Genomic DNA, 17,761 nt, shown 5'->3' with positions numbered 1-17,761 from the left:
ATCATAAAATACATTGAGCACATTTTTTTATGACCAAGATTTATGGCAATGAGCTCTACTGATATCATTCCAATAATTTCAATTATTTGCGATGCTTAAATGCTTTTGCTTTTAATTATCTTTTGGCAAAAAAAGAGTAATCGAGAAAATATCAATATAATTTTTCAATTAATTTAGAATAAACTTAATCTCTGAATAAATTTATAATTTAAATATATGTGGATGTGTGTGAGATTTCGCGGACTTTAAAATTTGAATATTGATGTCCTTTTGCTTATGAAAAAAATAAATTAGACAGAAAGATATTAATTTCAATGTAATTTTTTTTTTGCTGCATTGCAAGATGTATATTCAGATTGCAATAAAAATAATTAAGATTATTTTTCTAATAAATTAATAAGAAAAATCTAAGAACGTGGTAAGAGATAGATAGTTTAATTATGTCATCAATTACGGATTAATTACACAAATGCTTAATATTCGAAATTTAAAACTTGAGACAATTCTCTCTAATGTTTTGTTAGATTCTTCGATATCCTTATTCCAGACTTTCTCACACTTCGATATAACGATTAATGAACGAGCGCGTTCGCATTAATTAGAATTCCGCCAATGGACAATTTTTCGCGATCCGGACTCTGTTTTTGCATAGCGTCGAACCGAACGCGACAAATCGCGACAAATGACGCACATCGCAACCGCCGATCGTAATGATCTTTTCCAGGGATCGTAAATTACGGCGGCCATTCTCATTCCGTTCGCGGTTATGAGAGTACGAGCCCCAGAGATATACGCCGGTCGATACTTACGCGTCCATTGTGCGTATTAGTCTTGATGACATAATAGCGTCTGCAGGCTCGATCGAATTTTTGCTCGCGATAATGACAAATGTCTTCATCGCCGGCTCATGAAACGACCAATGTTCACATATTTCGCGCGCTTCTTAAACATAGGAAAGTAATTTCAAATTCAAAATTTCCCCGCCAATTGATTTATTTCTTTTTTCTTCAGTAATATCTTGAAATAATTGAATTACGTATTTGTGTCAGATAGATAATTGTAATAGTACATATTTTTACGAGATTAATGTAAGTGTACACTGTTGGAAAATTTATGTTTTCTTCTTAAAAAACATGTCGGTTAAAACTTTTGTGTTAATTCAACTCAAATGTTAAATTATTAAGAAAATTGATAAGGCTTTAAAAAAAATTAACAACTGAAATTAAATTATTAATATAAAATAATTAAAAAAAGTGTAAAAACGTGCATTTTTAATTTTACACAATAGATATATTCCATATCATTAGCGACAGGATTTACCTGTTAAAATTTACAAAAAAAAAATGATTTTATTCTATAATAGAAGAGAAAGTGACAAACCGTTAATATAACGGTTTTTTCTGAATGAATTTTATCATTAAAAATATGTTGATTTTACACAAAATTTTTTTTTTGTTTACATTCATTTTACGTTGAAATATTAATATTAGCATCACCATTTAACATGTTCATAAATGTGAATCGTTTAGGACATGTGATATATGTTAAATTTAAATCCAATTGTTTTTTTTACGAGATTAATATATATGTGTATATGCTGTCATGTGCGCAACAAATAATTTCCAAAATAACCTGTTCTAAGTAGGCCTCGATACAATGAACACGAACGATTGGTAGAGGATTTAGGAGAAACACGTTTCTTTCGGCGTTGACACGGACACACGATGCCCCGGATACGATCGAATTTCACGGAACACGCCGCATAATCGAGATATGACTCACAATCACAGTGATTTCAACGATTCGCTTCACCGCAATGCAAAGCGCCGCGGAATAAATATCTCCTTATGCAGAATTATAGCGATGCTTGGAAAACGATGTATATATTCCATTTAATCGCATTAAAATAAATATTAAAGTAGGAGCCCGCTACACATATCGCACTAATAATATAATCGCTCACCATCGGGTAGGAATCCATAACGAGCCTCGTCAAGGTGTTGCACGCCTGCGAATGGAGGCTTATTCTTCCTCCGTATCTCGCTATTCTCGACAGGCTGATCGGTTGACGGCGCGTGCACTCTTCCGATGAATGCTGCGCTCGGTCCATCCGACGACGCCTCGAGCACGAATCGTCGTCGCGCTCGATCGCGTGTCGTTTATCCTCCTCGGACGTCGAGATCGGCTTTGAACTCGACAGCGCGTCGTTGAATCATGTACACACTTTGCACTTTTCACGCGACGTTTTCCCCTAAATGATATTATCCTCGACGAGATTCTCACAGATTATGACTCGGAGAGCGCGCGTATTTTTAAAAACGCGCTTGACAAATGAATCTCGAGCGGCGCGACAGTGTCGCGGGCGCCTGTTTTTGAAAACGCGCCCTCGACTTACGACGAACGAACATCGACCGGATATACGCGATAGAGAGAAAGACTCAGTGTATTTCCGATTCGAAGAGATGCGCGATCGACACGATCACTGCTGGACCTGGACGACGACGTATCTCGATGCGCGTGCCAGCGAGAGGAGAACGCAGGTTAAACGCGCGGCCGATCCGTCGCGCGAGCGCGTTTCGAGCCGACTACCATTCGTGCGCGTCCGCCGACGTTCGGAGCTACTCGGTCTCGGTCGCGTCGCGTCGCCGTCTCGCTCGGTTCGGTCCAGTGCGCGGGCGGATGCGGCCGACCACGAATCGGGGAGAGATGATGTGTTCTCGTCGAGAGTCCGGAGTCCGTCCAGCGAGACAATTGATCCTGATCTCTTCTTGTCTTCCGTCGTGTTTTACAGCTTCTTACAATTCTCTGTAATTCGTACACATTTTCGAAATTTTCGACAGGCACACGTTCGCTTATACAGGGTGTTAAAAAAAGAAGAGAAAGTCCTGATATATATGAGTAGAAAAATTTTGAAATTATGAACAATTAATTAATATTAATAAGGAAGATTACTATCTATATTTTCAACTAAAGAAAGAATTTCAAGAATTTCATAGAAAAGCTTCTGTAAATTTTGGAGCTTGAGGAATTCTTTCCTTGGCTGAAATGCAGAAGGTAATTAAATTTTATTTGTTATAATAATATAAAATGGCAGTAACAAATAATACAAGTTACTTATATAATATATGTATAACTGAAATATGTATATCACATTTGTTACTATGTAATGTTACAATGGTTACTGTATGAATATTAAATATTAACTGCAATTTAACATTGTTATCTTTTAGTAATATAATATAACAGAATATTATTGCAATATAATATTACTATATACGTGTTTCTTCGCTTGCCGCTACGCGGCAAATGCATATAAAACTCACAAAAGATACTACACAAAGGATACTAACATAAAATACAAAATATATATTTTCTTTGACAGTTTAATTTCTGATACAATTTCAACAAGAGATTCAGAAACAGATTATTTGAAATTGGATGGGTAAATAACCCTTTTGTTATTTAATTGAAGCAAAAAATCGGATTTTTATAAAAATTAAATTGCAAGTTTTATAAATTAAATATATGTAAATTATTTTTTATTTATTAAATATATTTATTTTTTATTTATTTAATACATTTTATTTAATTAATTAAATTTTTGATAAGTTTTATTCTACATGGAGTGTTACTATAAAATAATAATTGTATAGCATATGTTATGTTATATATTATATGCATATTACATGTAATATTCCAGTTTATTGCTCTTATATAACATTATTAATGTTTATTTAGATTTTCGTTATTACAGAATTATTCGTAACTCCGAAATATTAATTTTTGACCCATGTTCAGATTTTTTTTCCTCTATTTCGTGAATATTTGCGCCCGGATATCGATGTCCGGATATCGGTAATCCCATATCTACGGTGTGTACGTTTTTTTTATATTTTTCCCGTAAACATATGAGACCTACACACGGTTTAATATCGGTTCCAAACAGCCTAAATTAGAGAGGTTTTTTCTTTAGACAAGATACTCTCGGTGGTTACCTTTCGGGAGGTGGCAATCGAATATTTGATGTTTCTGGCTGAATTTGAACTCGAACCCTTTGACATAGAGAGCAGACGCCCTCTGCGCCACAATCGCACACAATGTGTATACATAATTAATTGTAATATGTTTTAATTTTAATTTTTATCTTAATTTTAATTTTAATTTTAATCTTAATCTTAATTTTAATTTTAATCTTAATTTTAATTTTGATTTTAATCTTAATCTTAATTTTAATTTTAATTTTAATTTCAATTTTAATTTTAATTTTAATCTTAATTTTAATTTTAATTTTAATCTTAATCTTAATTTTAATTTTAATTTTAATTTTAATTTCAATTTTAATTTTAATTTTAATTTTAATTTTAATTTTAAGTTTAATTTTAATTTTAAGTTTTTAAAGTATAATTATTTAAAAACATTATGTATCTACAATAATGACTGAAAAATTTTTCATGCTGCTTTTATGCTAGCATTTTTTTTCTATGAAATAAATTATATTTATCTTTTTCTTCATTCTATGTATGTATACATATATTCCTTCGCATTCGCATCTAAACTACTGAATTTGACATTACATATTTTTCTTGGATCGCTTAATATAATACATTTAATAATAAAAATAATAATATACGCTTTGAATATACCTAGCATTATAATATACATACAATTTTCTTTTGCAAACTTGTATCTAGATTTTGCTCGGAGAAAATTAACTCTTCAAATATAAATCGAAAGAATTGCATACTCTGTCCGGTTTATAAGAACTCTGTTACTAAGATATAAGCAGCAGCATTTTACGCAACTTTTTGCGGGCTATTAACTGCCGTTGCATTCGTCCGGTTCTCCGGACGCGTTTCGCAAAGCTGTCCGATAATGAGTCAATCGACGTGCCGCTGGTCGTCGCCGGTTATCTGTGGATCGTTCAATACGCAGCATACATAAATCAGTAAAGCCGCAATTATATCATTCGAATGTAGCAACAACGAATGTAACAGCCACTGTTTATACCGCGGTTTCCTGAGACACAACCTACTTTCGATTCACAGATAATATAGTCAAATGTATGATTGATTGCAACAGAATTATTATGCACCGCGCCTAGTCCAGTTGTCAAACTGTTTCACCTGCTCCTGTCCCATTCTCCTTCCTTGAGACATTAAAGATTTCTTGTAAAAAGTCATTCGATATGAGCAACGATTTAATTAGAATTAATTATACGTTTTATTCAAAGTATAAACAAACGGAAAAGTTTGCGTTGAAACGTTATATATATTGTCAAATTTTGTTGATTATTAGAATGTGAGAAAGATGTGTAAAAAAAAAATACTGACTCTATATGTGCTAAAAATAATTTTGCCGAATTTTTGCACAAACTTCAATAAATTCCATCAAAGTAATGACAGTGTCGTTGCAACAAGAAACTTTATTTGTAAGAGGTAGATTATTTTTCATATAATAAAATTCCTTAAAAATTTGCAGTTAAATTTACTTTAACAGAGAATTTATTCTACGAGAGAATCAATTTATCTAAAAAATTCTATCATATATACATATACATACATACATACATACATACATACATACATACATACATACATACATACATACATACATACATACATACATGCATACATACATGCATGCATACATGCATGCATGCGTACGATGCAATACGTACATACGATGCAATGCATACATGCATACATACATGCATACGTACATGCATGCGTACGTACATACATGCATGCATACATACATGCACACATGCATGCATGCATACATACATACATACATACATGCATGCATGCATGCATGCATCACATACATACATACAGTACATACATACATACATACATGCATACATACATGCATACATACACATACATACATACATACATACATACATACATACATACATACATACATACATATACATATATATATATATATATATATATATATATATATGAGATCAGGTGTCCTAGATCACTCGTACATCTCTTTTCTTTCAAAAACTAAGCATTTTAGAGAAAAACGTTTTGAACAAAAATTATATGGTTTTGAGGGAAATATAAGATGGTGTCATTGGTTTGATCTTGGATGGCATCGTTAAGGTCAAGTCAAGGACACCTTTATTTTTTTAAATGGAAACCCCCATTTTATTGCATATTCTTGTAGCTTATCTCGAGAGCTTTTCAAAACACTATAATAAAGTATTTTTTTATTAAAAATTTTTTGAGTTATTTTGTATCTTAGTCTGACATATTTTAATATAAAATATCTCGAAAATTATTTAGTTTTCGATAATTATTTTCGTAATACTTTTATGTACAGGATAATAAGATGAATCAAATGGTGTACAGAAAATAATTGTTTTTAAAAAAAATATGCAATTATTTGCAATATATTTTTTTATAACAATTATTTATTTTTTCTTTATACCATTTGATTCATCTTATTATTCTGTACATAAAAGTATTACGATACAATTATCGAATACTAAATAATTTTTGAGATATTTTATATTTTATATTAAAATGTCAGATTAAGATACAAAATAACACAAAAAATTCTTAATGAAAAAATACTTTATTATAGTGTTTTTAGAAAGCTCTCGACGTAAGCTATACGAATATGCAATAAAAAATAGAAGATTCCATTTAAGAAATTAAAGGTGTCCTTGACTTGACCTTAACGATGCCATCCAAGGTCAAACAAATGACACCATCTTATGTTCCCCTCAAAACCATACAATTTTTGTTCAAAACGTTTGTCTCTAAAATGCTTAGTTTTTAAAAGAAAAAGGGTGTACGTGTGGTCTAGGACACCCTGTATATATATATATGTCAAATCTGTATAAAATCACATTGGAATAACTTTCTAAAGAAGGATAATCTTTTTTTTAATACAAATTGCCGATTATAGAGAAATCTTTGGAGCACTTCCGGACACATTAATGTCGGAGATCGACGCATAATTATGTAAACCGGATAGCCAACGGTCACGGTTTACGATAGTGAAACTCCTTGCGTCGCTTACGCCGAAACGATCGAGGTAAGATAGATAGCTGCAATTTCGTTCGAGAAGGAAATGCGCCCACGTAGTAGTCGCACCAAAGAAGGCCACAAGTCGAAGCCACAATTTTGTCCCATCTGCGAAATTTTAGAACTCTTGTTTGACGCTCGGGTGCGTGCCGGAATTGAACGCATTGTGCCCATACGAAGTTGTCGGCTGACGCAGCGTATTTTATACCGTCGCAGTGAAAATAAAGCGTCGATAGGCCGATTTACGAAGTCTTTCTCTTCCGGTTATTAATTGCAATTTTACGGTCAAACTGATTTTTGCACAGTTGGAAAATTTGGTTTAAATTTAACTTAAATATTTCGCATGTCCAAAATGGTCTATATAAATTTTTTTATTAATTTAACATAATATGAATATGTTAAATGAGGACACTAATAATATTTTAATATTTCAAGATAAAATGAATGCAAACTTCATAATAATTTGAAATAAATCCACATATTTTTAAAGATAAAATTAACTTGGAAAAAATTATTGACGATCTATAGTCATTCTCTTATAGAATACTTCACTTCTATTATAAAATAAGATCAATATTTTTTCTGTAAATTTTTACAGATAAATCATATCAATAATAATACGGAACATATCTATTATGTAAAATTAAAAATATGTGCATTTTGTGTTATTTTATACTTTTTTAATTGTTTTAATTATTTAATATTTCAGTTTAAATATCAGTTAAATTAACACATAAATTTGTTAAATATTTACCATAAAAATTTTAATCGGTGTATTTTTTAACAAAAATAAAACAAATTTTCCAACTATGTAAAATGGTCTTTTTAACCATAATTTCTTTAATAAAGTTTGGGATAATCTTTTCAATAAAAATGTGTCAAGGAAAGTCATTATAGCATTTCAATCATGTAAATTTTTATAATTTGTAAATTTGTAAATTTTTTATAAAAATAAATTTGTGATCTATTTTCTCTGCATTTAACTTCTAAAGTTAAAATTATACATATTATATATGTATTATTGATATACTATATGATCAATTACATTATTATATCGAAGTGAAGAGTTAACATATTTATCATTTTAATTGTTATTATAATTTCTAAGAAAAAGATTTTTTGTAAAAATCATTTATTAATCAAGAAATATCCGAGCCATTTTAATATCAGAAATAATATAACGAATAGCGCTTAGAACTCTGATTACATTATTCTGACACAGCCGTGCTGTGTTATTTTTACACTTTTTTCAATTGTTTTAATAATTTAATATTTGAGTTCAATTAATACAACAACGATATATTAAATTAACAAATGAATGTTTATATAGAAATAAATTTGGCGTTTAAAATTTTTGCATCGAAAATTTGAACTGACATATTTTTTAACAAGTAAACATAAATTTTCCAACTGTCTATAGTGTGAGCAATTCTACGAGCGCGAGCACATGTGCAATTTGCAATCCTTCATGAGCGTATAGACGCGGACATGCGATAGCGATCGTGCATTCGCTGAAGCAGACAAATTTCATCGTTGCTGAAAGTCTTAAACTGACGCGCACGCACGCACTATTAGATTGTTACACAACGATCTTATTTCTGTAGGTAGATGTTAGAGTCCTAATACAGAATAGATTCTATCGCCTTTCCTTAAAAGGCGCATTCTTATTTTAGGAAAACGGTCGCGTACATTCGCGCTACGATATTTTATTTTGCAATTACGATTCGGATTCACGTCAGTGACAAAACGCGCAGCGTGTAACGCACACTCATTCGTTTATGATTGTAAGATATACTAGCTTATATCATATCTAGCGATTGCTAACGCGCGCTCTGTGTTCACGATATGAGAGAAATTTATTATTTTATTGAACACAGTATGTGCAATCCACTTTCGTGTTTTTATTGTTATGCAATGTGTCTGCTGCCGCTAAATATTTGTGGCGCTAAATGACATTTCTATACTTTTGAGGAATATAAAAAAAATATAAAACAAATAAAAAAAAAATGAAAATTGTCTCTCAAAATTTGCGAAAGTCAGAGTGTGTACAGACATTTCTCAAAAAATTCGAAATTTTATAAAAAATGAACCCTTCCATCGATTTTCATCAAATTTAATACCAACCATCCTTTAATGATACTCTATTCATGTAAAAAAATTTAACTTAATTTCTCAAAATTTGCGAAAGTTAGAGTGTGTGCAGACATTTCTCAAAGAACTCAAAATTTTATAAAAATTTGAACTTTTTTATCGATTCTCTTTAAATTTCAATACCAACTATCTTTTAATGATAATCTATTCATTTTTAAAAATTTTTTAAAAATTTAGACTGGAAATCTCAAAAATTGCGAAAGTTAATGTATATTTCGTATATACATAACACACAGACATTTTTAAAAAATATAATTTTTCGTCCTTTTGAAACATTTTAAATACATTGGCATAGAAAAAAATGTTGTCACGAAAACGAAGCTTCCTCTATGAGGAAACAAAATATACAAATGTTTATGGAACAAATGTGGATGTACATGTACATATTTAATTTGTAAAAAAATACAAATTTTGGAAGTTCTAATAAAACTAAAGTAATTCTATTAATTCTATCTAAACTTTTCGATCCTCGTTTGAACCCTCTTCAATAATTACAAAATGAGTGTGTCAAATAGATGGTTAATAAATTAAAAATGTACTTACGAATCACATATCAATACGCACGTCCTAATAGTGGAAGTCCTTCAAAGGAATGTCAAAAAAGATCATCACCAACCACAAAGTTCTCCAAAGAACTTGCGGGGAAAATTATAATATTAGATATAGACAATATCTGAGAAAAACTGCGATTGGGTGATGAAAAAAAGAAATAGTAAATATGGATCATACTATAATGGAGAAGCATCCACTGCACGTGTAGAAAATTGTCAAATAATGAGAGTACAGATTAGGCATGTCGCACGTGTCACAGTCGATATTGGGGTCAAGGACCTCATATGAAGCATTACAATCAGCGGGGCTTCGCATGTATGCAAACATCATATATTTAGATGCCAGATAAACACGATCGATTTAAATTTTTGGGGGCTTCTTAATAATTATACATACATATACATTTGTTTAATAATATATATATATATATATATATATATATATATATAATATAAACTTTTATTTTGATATAATAATATAATTAATGTCATATATTAATTATACATATATATATATATATATATATATATATATATATATATATAATTAATATATGAGATCAATTATATTATTATATCAAAAGATATTTATAAATAAAGATATTATATTTATTAATATATGTATTATTAAAATTTTTATGTTAGAAATTTAACATATTTATGTATTTATAAATAATATTAATTAAACTCAAATGTTAAAACAATTGAAAAATAATACAATGTGCACATGTTTTTAATTTTACATAATAAATGTGTTCCGTATTATTAGTGACAGGATTTATCTGTTAAAATTTACAGAAAAAAAAATGTTGATTTTATTCTATAATAGAAAGGAAAGTGATTAGAGACCGTCAATAATCATTTTCCCAAGTTAATTTTATTATTAAAAATAGTTTTTAAACACAAAATTTCCAAATTACCATAAAGTTTGCGTTCATTTTGTGTTGAAATATTAACACATTATTAGTGTCACGTTTAACATATGCATATTATGTTAAATTAACATAAAAATTTGTATAGATCACAATTTGGCAATATATATTAAAAAGCCAAATTTTTCGACTGCGTAATTCAAATCATCATCGGAACATTCTGTATATATTTTGAAAGAATTATTATTTTTAGAATGTGAGCCCACGTATGAATCATTAAGGATGTATGTGATATATATCAAAATACTAACAAAAGCATTAAAATTGCATAGATTGTTCTACTATTTCTTCTGAATATTTGTGTAAAAACTAAGCATAATTCTCTTAACGGTTTGGAAGTTATTTAAATTTAAAGTTACTATTGATTCTTATGGAAAATCGCCTATTGTAGCACTTATTGACAAATTTGACAAAGAAAAAATATTACCAATAAAATAAAAATTTTCACATATATTAAGGAAATTCTAATAAATAGTTGTGCAAAACTTGATTTAGCTCCACTAATTCGTTTAAAAGTTATTTTCTAAAAATTGTAAAAAAAGATTATCTGTCTCTTTTTCTCTTTCTGCAAATTACTCGTTTTTCATTGTTTTTTGCAGTTGATTTCAGAGGATATTGACGATCAAAAGTTCTTGCCATAAATTAGGAAAAATATTAATTACAACTACTTTCTTTTACGAAGACGTCAAAATCCATATTATTTTGTGATACTTTAATTTTTTTCATTACGCGAATTTATTTTTTGAATTTTTCAAACAGTATGAACGTAAGAAACATGTTCTCTCTTTAATTTCTGACAATTTTTTGCTACTTTATTGTACATCCAGAACATTCTTAAGATGTCGAGCTCTCTTGATAAAAGCCGATGACACTGATCATTTTAAATCGCGTGTACGCGAATGCTTAAGCGGGTAGAAACGAGTCGAAGGTCCATACGTGCAGCCTCTGCTGCAGTGCAGTCAAGCACCAGGAGAGGAGATCGCGTGGGACCTGTTGGCCCCGCCCTTTGCCGACCAGATGTCATTACTCATCTACCTGTTTGCATCAAATTTTTTTTTTTCCTCCGAAAGTATTGTTAGAAATGATTACCAAACCGCAATCATCAAAATTATCGGGATCCTACTGTTATTTGCTCTTGTACTCTAATCAAGTATACAGTCCTCTCTAATCAAGAATTCGCTTTCGACTGACGAGCGCGCTCGCCGTTTCCCTAATTTTCTCTCAAAATCTTTCGCGAATTTAAAACCCGGACGGAGTAATTTCATCATTTTCCTATTTCAAGAACGACCGCATGTGGAATACGTTCCTCTAACAAACGTTTGTTTTCTCATTCCGCCGCATTCACGAGAAATTGCCTCGCCTAGAAGGGAGGGCGAGTCTGGAGCCGTCTAGTTGCGGATGATTCTCTGCGGCCCTTTAATCGAGAAGGAGGAATGCGTGGCGACGCAGCGTGCGTCAGAAAATGATGAAATTACTCCGTCCGGGTTTTAAATTCGCGAAAGATTTTGAGAGAAAATTAGGGAAACGGCGAGCGCGCTCGTCAGTCGAAAGCGAATTCTTGATTAGAGAGGACTGTATACTTGATTAGAGTACAAGAGCAAATAACAGTAGGATCCCGATAATTTTGATGATTGCGGTTTGGTAATCATTTCTAACAATACTTTCGGAGGAAAAAAAAAATTTGATGCAAACAGGTAGATTCTCACCTTTGTTTTGAATGAAATTATTCATGTAGACAATATACCCTTCGATAATTATATCTCATTGTAAGTATCCGTAATAAAAGTCTGACAATAACAGTTGGCGAACGAGAACAAATGCAGGCACTGTCGGAGAGACGTGATAGCGCGCTAAGAGAAGAGAAGAAGATCAATTTCTCTCGTTAACGGTAAGCACAGTTAAACTAAACGTCCGTCGGTGTCTGACGACGCGAGAAATTCCATCGTGATCCAGGAGAGGTTTTCTATTCGCGGATATGATACTGTACGTACCTCGGGTGAAATCTACGAAGGTTCATACCACGTGTAAAAAATGAAATAATCATACGCGAGAGAGAGAAAATAATTCATGAAGTTTTTCTTATCACTTATCACCCTCGACGCAGGCGCACGCACCTGTCAGTCTCAGAGCGAGTCTCAGATTATTCGCATAAGTATACACGAGTCACACCTGTCAGGCGCTCCATACACCGGGTGCTCTTTTCGTTCGCGCTCGTCAAGGCGATTTTCTTTCTCGCGCGTCATCACCGTGGAATCACGATATCCGAATGAGACAGGGAGATTCGTTGAGGCTTGCATTGCAGGATGAGAAGTACGGTCGCCGACAACGTGTTTGGAGAGGAGTTTAGAACGTGACGCGTGGGCGAGAGAAGAAGCCGTTTCACGAAGTCATTTTAAGATTTGACACGCTTAAGAGGATCAGGAGAAAGCGACGAAAACGTATTTGAGAGGGTCCGACGTAAAAACAAACTATAAATGGTCGAAAGGAAAAGTTTCACTCTAAGCTAATTGCTTTTCTCCGAAACATTATATATGTATATGTTATAGTATTACTTTTTTAGAATACATATTGCTTCTTTAAAAGAATAATAAACGTGCTATTTATATTTAACAAAATATATCATTTTTTTATATAATTTTTATGTATAATTATTATATATAAATATAATAATTAATATATAATTTATATTGTATAATAACATATATATTATTATTATGTGTATAAATAATAAAAATTATAGTTTTTGTATAATATTATTTATTACTATAAAAAGTGAAAGAGAAAGTATTCTTTATTTTTTTGTTTTTATATGTGGATGGAATATGTGTCTTCAATTATTCATTATTAATTCATTACTGAAGATATATATACAGTTACTGAAGATATATATACAGTTACTGAAGTTATATATATTGAAGATATATATATATATATATATATATATATATATATATATATATATACAGGATGTCCTACACCCCTTTTCTTTCAAAAACTAAACATTTTATAGAAAAACATTTTGAACAAAAATTGTATGATTTTGAGGGGAACATAAGACGATGTCATTGGTTTGACCTTGGATGGCATCATTAAGGTCAAGTCAAGGACACCTTTAATTTCTTAAATGGAATCCTCTATTTTTTATTGCGTTATTATTATTTTTTATATTCGTATAGCTTACGTCGAGAGCTTCCCAAAACACTATAATAAAATATTTTTTCATTTAGAATTTTTTAAGTTATTTTGTATCTTAATCTGACATATTTTAGTATAAAATATAAAATATCTCAAAAATTATTTAGTGTTCGGTAATTGTATCGTAATACTTTTATGTACAGAATAATAAGATGAATCAAATGGTGTAAAAAAAAATAAATAATTGTTATAAAAAAATATATTGCAAATAATTGCTTACTTTTTTTTAAAAAACAATTATTTTCTGTACACCATTTGATTTATCTTATTATCCTGTACATAAAAGTATTACGAAAATAATTATCGAAAACTAAATAATTTTCGAAATATTTTATATTAAAATATGTCAGACTAAGATACAAAATAACTCAAAAAATTTTTAATGAAAAAATACTTTATATTATAATGTTTTGAAAAGCTCTCGAGATAAGCTACAAGAATATGCAATAAAATTGAGGGTTCCATTTGAAAAATTAAAGGTGTCCTTGACTTGACCTTACCGATGCCATCCAAGGTCAAACCAATGACACCATCTTATGTTCCCCTCAAAACCATACAATTTTTATTTAAAATGTTTTTCTCTAAAATGCTTAGTTTTTGAAAGAAAATAGGTGTACGGGTGGTCTAGGACACCCTGTATATATATATATATATATATATATATATATATATATATATATATATATATTTTCTTTTATTGAAGATGATTCAAAGTAGATCGAAACGTCTATTCAATTAATAAATAATACTTAATAAGATTATTAGGAATTTTTATTCGCGTCTATAACCCGCGTCGGCTCTTATTAGCCCATTTTTCATTGTCATTGACATATACAGAACCTTATTATTTTTATTTATTTTAATATTTTTTTGTTTACGAATACACTTATAAGAATTCATAATCCATATTATCGATCTTCGATGCTGGCGTGATATAAAGCAGTTGTGTCTGTGTCTTACAAATCATGACCCATTCCTGACTATTCCGAGCGATTCGCGCATAAAAGCGCGCGCCCATGCAACGATATAAGTTCCACGCATTACGGCTGCACTTGCAACCTGGGAGGCCCTCCGGATAATGTGAAAAGAGAGTCGAGAGAGGTAGATAGAGGTAGAAGATAGGTAACGATCGCGTGGTAAAAGCAAGCTTGGATTATATCGCGCGCATTGCGTTTTAGCCGCGTTAAATTTCTTGCCGATCTACAGAGACATATATATATATATATATATATATCCCTTTTTCATCCATGATAATAATCTCGATTTTTCTTCTGAATTGCCCATTAATTCTCTCAAGTAGTGGTTTACGAGACCGAAAAGTAATTTCCGCATTTCTTCATGTTATTTTTATGTTCTACGTGCAATGATTTTTTTTTTATTCTCTTCTTTAACGTTTATTTCTTCTTCTAAAATCGTGTATTCAATCGAATTTATCCTCATAAGTATAACAAAAATAAAAGCGAAGAAATTTGACTTGCAAAATCAAATCAGTAACAGTGTAATTTCTAATCTCGTCATTATTAGATATTTTTAATGAATCAATTCACGCCATTTCAAAATAGATAAGAATAATGTTTATTATAAAAGATTAAAACGTAAGCAAAAACATGTCAATATTTTCTATAGCGATAACGATTGAGAATAATGAACAAGTTACCTGTCAAAAACAGACAAAGATCAGTTCATAACTAATAGAAATAATACATCAATTATTAATATGTATATTTCTATTTAATTAATTTAATTTTAATTAATTTTTATTTTTATTTTAGCTTTGATTTTAATTTAATCCTCTTTTTTATTTTTAGAAATTTTGCAAACTTCTCTCTCTCTCTCTCTCTCTCATATATATATATATATATATATATATATATATATATAAAATTTTGTAAAATAATAAATATTCATATAATCCGAAAATTTAAAAAATTATTATTATCTATTTAACATCTTTTTATTTAATATCTTAACATTTTCCGTTATCATTTTTTCGAAAAAAATAATCACGAACCATTATTAAATCGCAGTGCCAGAGTTAATGAAATCGTTTCATTTTAAAATATCCAGTGACGTAAATAAATAGTTCAGATAATAATTTAGTTTCAAGTTTCCGGATGAAAGTAAAGTCTGAGTCGACGTGAAGAGCGCGAACAAACGAAAATAACTTGTCCATTTAAAAATGTGACACATACCTGTCACGAGGCTGATCATTTATAAATAGCACATATAGCGGTATACCGCACTCGCGTATTAACATTCTTTTGTATCTCCTCACAATGTAGCGTAAAACGTAAACGCGTCTCGAGAGAATCTTTATTCGACGCCCACGGTCTCATGGCCGGTAATGGGTTAAGCCCGTACGGGCATGTGTATTCCTTGGAATATCTAATCCTGCAAATGTGTAAATCACACGTCGAATTTGTTTGGACGCTTGCGCAAATTTAATCGATCATTTCGCACCGCTGGAGAAAAATACGGAGATTGTAAATTGCGTAATGTGCCGCGAATTGAACTAGTACCAACGACTTAGGTACTCCGACTCGAATGCAAATAAGGAAGTACAATCTCCTCCTTTTCACAGATTAGATATCAGTAAGTCTCTAATGAGTAATTTTACATTTATAAGAAAAACTAAAACTTGGAACGTTCCATAATCAGTGACGTAAATTGGAACGAAATTCTATACATAATCTAATATGTTATGATGGTGTGATCCAAAATTGTGACAGTTTTGGGCATCTAAGACATTTACTTTACATATGTAAAAAATTATTTATAAGATGAACAATATGTATAACAACTCGTACAACAATATTAAATTAAATATTGCCAATACAAAAGCAGTTTTCAATTTTTTAATCAATAGTTATGGTGCAATATCTTAATACAATACATTTTAAATATGTGTTATTGTATCAGACGTTATGACACATTCCTGATGACAAGTCTACGTACAGATGCCAAGGATTTCGGAAAAATATCGTAAAATGCGATCGCGTGTATCGTTTTGCACATCAAACGTTAAAACTATCGCCGTGTTCTTGCCAGGCTACTTGGCGTTTTATGCATGGACTTAGAGACAGCAATTTGCGTGGGATTGGAATGTCTTATGGTACTCGATCGTGTTTTACGTTAAAATGCGAGTGTGCGTACATTATTGTTCATTCGAAGCGTCAATTTTCGAAGAATAATTTACGCAATTTACCATCCCATATACTTTTGAGCACTTATTTTGCGAATTATTGTAATTAAAATGATGTAGAAAAGATAACATACACAACGACGCATCCCACACTTATTCTCGATGCTGGAAATGCGATCATATACATAAACCAAATCGTGCTCGCTATTTGATACTGTAATCATGTAGCGTGATAATAATCGTGCGCGAAAATTAAACAATTGTCTCGCCCATAGAAGTCGCGAAAAATTGTAAACAAATTATCGAACGTTATTAATTAAAGCAATATTATTTTATATAAATTTTTTTATAGAAAAATAAAATATACATTTTCTATATATATTATTTTTATAAAAATTCTATATATATTATTTATTATTATTATAATATAATAATTAATAATTAATTTTTATTAATAATAATTATTATAATAATTATTATTTTAATTTCTATATGTATATATATATATATATATATATATATATATATATTATATTTTATAAAATAATATATTTATTATTTTATAAAATAATAAATTTTAAAATAATATAATATAATATAATATAATATAATATAATATAATATAATATAATATAATATAATATAATATAATATAATATAATATAATATAATATAATATATATAATATAAATTTATTATTTTAAAAATAATAATTTTTAAAAATAATATATTAATTATTTTTATAAA

At 30.1% G+C, this 17,761-nt stretch overlaps 1 protein-coding gene across 1 annotated transcript in view; it reads right to left on the bottom strand.

The window, feature by feature from the left end:
• Nucleotides 1–2,512, bottom strand: part of LOC126854783 (uncharacterized) — a 30,803-nt gene extending 28,291 nt beyond the window's left edge. The window contains exon 1 of the mRNA XM_050601842.1: nucleotides 1,964–2,512. The gene's annotated coding sequence lies outside the window, so the exon portion shown is untranslated. The remainder of the gene's footprint in view (nucleotides 1–1,963) is intronic.
• Between the last annotated feature and the right edge of the window lie 15,249 nt (nucleotides 2,513–17,761).

This window comes from Cataglyphis hispanica, chromosome 14, assembly GCF_021464435.1.
Source record: "Cataglyphis hispanica isolate Lineage 1 chromosome 14, ULB_Chis1_1.0, whole genome shotgun sequence".
Classification (NCBI taxonomy): Eukaryota; Metazoa; Arthropoda; class Insecta; order Hymenoptera; family Formicidae; genus Cataglyphis; species Cataglyphis hispanica.
This window is presented reverse-complemented; position numbering and strand designations above follow the sequence as displayed.